The following is a 4134-nucleotide window of genomic DNA, read 5'->3' as shown; positions in this document are numbered from 1 at the left end:
TGTTCCCGGGAGAATGAAGCCTCGTGACTGTGGTGAGTCTCTGACTTTTCATCTTGTGCCACCTTGAGGGGTAACATTTGAGCAAAAATATCTCAGCAACAATTGGATGGACTGCAAACATTCAGAGTGCTCTGAGGCTCAGTCCTGGACTCAAAGATTAATTCTCTGATTGTCTCTTCTAGTCCTTACAGGCAAGTTTACATTTTAGTTTTGAGTGAATTTTCTGAACAACTGTTGAATGAATTGTCACAACATTTGGTCCCGACATACTGTACGTGTTCCCCTCAGGATGAACAGGAATCACTGCAAAGATCCTTTAACTTTTCATCCATCGCCATCATCAGGTCCAATACTTTAATTTGTCACATACTTTGTTTTACGATCACATACCTCAGAAAACTAATAACATGTCCATCAGCCACGATGGACATGTTATTAAACTAAGTGGGTGAACATCATAAACATTACAGTTGCTCAACATCCACATGTTATGGTCCTTTTGAGCAAGTGGGAATGCTCAGAGGACTATTATTATTGTTGTTGTTGTTGTTGTTGTTCAAATGGAATTGTCTAATTATGTGAGCAAATTGAATTTCATTCACCTCCACCTTTAGAACAGGCGGAGGCAGAAAACTCAGAGATGGATGGATTTAAAAACCTGGAACAAAACTTTCAAAAGGAAAATAAGAATAAATGTATTTTTATGATTTGGGTGAGCATACCCTTTAACCCCTTTTGTTTTATGTTACTACGTATTAGGCAGCTCAACCCGACACAGAAGAGATGAGTAAGACCAATATTCATTCATGGATAAAAGGAAGCTTGGATATTTATAATGCATCAGTTACTAACGCATTTTAGGACAATTAGAAGTTGTTTTTTTGTCAGAATTCAGCATGACTTTTATTAATGCTAGTGCAAGTCAGCAGTGTGGATGTACTCACTAATAATATACCTATAATGGTATTTAAGTCATTTATTCTGCCTTGGACCTGCATATGGAAAGGTAGCAGCATAGAGGAATATTTCCTGCATACTCTAAGATGTAAGAGAGATATACTCTCTTTGTTTAAGAATAAGTTGCCCCATACAAGTGTATTTATTAAAGATATAGTTTTGAATGGATATACTACACGTTGACATCCATAGTGCAACACAGACTCACACTAGCATTGATTTTTATTATTGACCTGATGAGAATATGAATATGTTAATATCCTGTATTCAGGTATCTTACAGTCTAAATATTAACTTTAACGTATAGTGAGTGCCTTTTTTCTAATTAAAGACACCATTTAAACGCGGCTGTGAGGTTGTTGTTTTTCCATTTTTTTCTAATGTGGAGCTTTTGTTTTTTGACGAAACGAAGGAGGAAATTTTGAAGGAATAGTTTGACATTTTGTGAAATATAATTAGATATAATTATAAAGACTAGTTCCATGAAGCTCTTCAGTTTTTCTAGATTATGTTACAGTACAGTTAATATGCTTCAGCCTACCCTGTTAGCTTAGCTTAGCATCAAGACAGGGAAACAAACCCCATTAAACACAACAGGCTGTTTTAACATTTTACTTTGTTTCCAGATTACACAAAATATAAATAACCAGTGAGTTTCAGAGGTACTATGCAGGATTTTTAACTTTGAACAGAGCTGGGCTAGCTAAGCTAAACCGCTGCTGGCTTTGTGACTTAAAAAAAAAAATTGAAGGTTATTATTTTGGGCCTTTTCTCTTTTATTATGAAGTGACAGTGGATAGACTTGAAAGAGGGAGAGAGATGGGGGGATGGGGACACAGCGAGGGGCCAAAGGTCGGATTCGAACCCGGGCCTGTAACATCACGCTCTTACTGGGGGAGCTAGAGACGGACCCCTGTGAATTTTAACATCGAGAGCAGAGTCAATTTTCTGACTTAACTCTTTGCAAGAAAGCAAATTCTCAAAATGTTAAACTATTACTTTAAAACTGCGTAGAAAACAAAACCAAATGCCAGAAATTTTGCAATAGATTAATATCTCTTCCTGCAACGCTCGCTCTCCCCTATTTGTTGCATGCCCAGTGCAGCCAATAGGAACACTCTCTCTCTGAAATGGCCTTTGATTGGCCAAAGTGTCCCCTAACAGCTAGACCAGAGCCTGTCTACGGAGAGGCAGTTAACTTCCTATTTAGCCCCATTGGACCAAATTTGGTTGCAGTTCCACCAGAGTTCCACTGGGGGGGGGGGGTGATGGCAGCCGAGTGCAAAACAAATGGGAGTCTATGGAGCTAGACGGCTAGATTTGCCTTTTTTGCCTGATTGTTGTTGAGAAATCTCAGATTTGATTGTAGTTTTTGCAAGTTCAACATGGATTATAGGTCGGAAGTTGAATGAACGAGAACTTACAGTATGTTCTTTCAATTTCTTACAGGTTGAGCCGATGTTACCCGTAACACGCTTGCATTTTGCTAATGAACGCTGATTGGCCGGTGAAGGACTGATTGCAACCGGAGCGTGTGTGTGAATATTTTGGCGTGGTCTTTAAAACATTAGCAAACCAAAGGCTTTTTAGGAAAAAAAGCAACGTTAAAAAAAATCTTACACCCAGCAGTGCGTATTTTCTCAGCCTCCCTTTTCGAATGCAACATTCAAATTACAAAAAAAAGTGGATTTTGAGGGTATAGCTCCCTAGACCTCCATTCATTCTGCACTGGCCCGTGAGCGCCCTCATGTGGACCCCGAGTGGAACTGCAACCAGTTCAGAAGCCGGAAGTTTCCAGAGAGTGGAAGTTCTCCCCTTATTAGAAATTCTCTGCTAGAGTTTCTAAAGCCTGAAAAAGAGCCGAGAGGAAGTGCAGAAGTCTGGTTTTTCTCTCAGAATACTCAAATTACATGTTGAAAGATTTGTTTTGATTCTTTACCCAATGACTCAAAAAATAAAATGCCTACCAGAGCTTTAACTCAGGGTCCAGATACTATCCAGATATAGCGGAGTCATTCTCAGCAGATGGAGTTTGTTGGAGAAGCGACGATAACTGAGCACAGGAAGACGTGAGATTAGGTTAAAGCTCCAGAAACTAGACTTAAAACGACACATCAAAGTAGTGTTTCTACCAGATTTGGATGAAGAGAAGAATCACAACAACTTTCAGGGAAATGTTTTTAATTTTCTTTATTAGAATTCCCTCAATTGACATTGGAAAAAAAATTAGGTACTGTGTCTAAGTGACAAAGAAAAACCGAGATTTATAATCATGGTGACACAATGAGAATGAAAAAAACAAAAAACTACATTTTGATGTATGATTACCGGGGGGGGGGAAAAAGAAAAGAAATAGGATAGTCACACACGAGACCTCCCATGTTCCTATGAACTGTATTTTCTGTACATATTGGTGGAGTGAGGGTGGTTTTCGACAAAGAGAGCACTGACAGCAACGAGTGCAGAGCAACGTGAGCAAACATCTGGCCGTCATGCTAAGACGCCTAAACAGCTGGGACACCTCCGACAGATGCAGAACGTCCTCCCTTTCCTTTGTGACCGCGGTGCCGAGACAGATAGACGAAAACAACGTCGTAGAAATGCAAACTAACTACGCACGCTACCGGAAGATTCCACCACATTGATTTCACCTACCAAACGTCACCAAGGATTAAAGGATCATGAAGGAGCATCTTTCCCTGTCCCTGTAAAGCCGTTTTTAAAGTATCCTTCATTCGGTCTTTACCTCTCAACCTAAAACCCACCTCGATATTTCAGTCATATGTTCATGAAATGGGCCGGAAATAAACATTTATATGGATTCAAAAGTCCAAAGATTGCAACAACACAGCCAAAAGTGCTCAAACCGATAAATAAGATAAAAAACAACAACAACTCAGCACCTTTTTTCTTCTTCTTTTTTTAACCAAGCGAATACAGAGGCTGCACATTTACACCGCCGACTACGTCATCCGAAGACCTACAGGAAAATAAATGGTTTCATTCCAACGACCATAAATCCCGGTAATGATCCACAACCATGCGCCGCCGTCAGTTTTCGGACCAACAACCTCACAACTCTGAGGTTGACGCTGAGGCTCGACCATTACTGTCAGAAGTGCTCGTGAAATGTGTGAACGGGGGAGGAGGTGACGGGGGAGGGTGGAGAGGGGCAGA

The 4134-nt window shown here is 40.2% G+C and overlaps 1 protein-coding gene across 4 annotated transcripts in view; it reads right to left on the bottom strand.

Annotated features, from left to right (window-relative positions):
* Positions 1–3139: 3139 nt before the first annotated feature.
* Positions 3140–4134, bottom strand: part of zgc:56235 (Voltage-dependent anion-selective channel protein 2-like) — an 11412-nt gene continuing 10417 nt past the window's right edge. For all 4 annotated transcript variants that reach the window (XM_032539195.1, XM_032539197.1, XM_032539194.1 and 1 more), the window contains one exon: positions 3140–4134. This exon is cut by the window's right edge and continues 139 nt beyond it. The gene's annotated coding sequence lies outside the window, so the exon portion shown is untranslated.

Source organism: Etheostoma spectabile, chromosome 16 (genome assembly GCF_008692095.1).
Source record: "Etheostoma spectabile isolate EspeVRDwgs_2016 chromosome 16, UIUC_Espe_1.0, whole genome shotgun sequence".
In the NCBI taxonomy this organism is placed as follows: Eukaryota; Metazoa; Chordata; class Actinopteri; order Perciformes; family Percidae; genus Etheostoma; species Etheostoma spectabile.
This window is presented reverse-complemented; position numbering and strand designations above follow the sequence as displayed.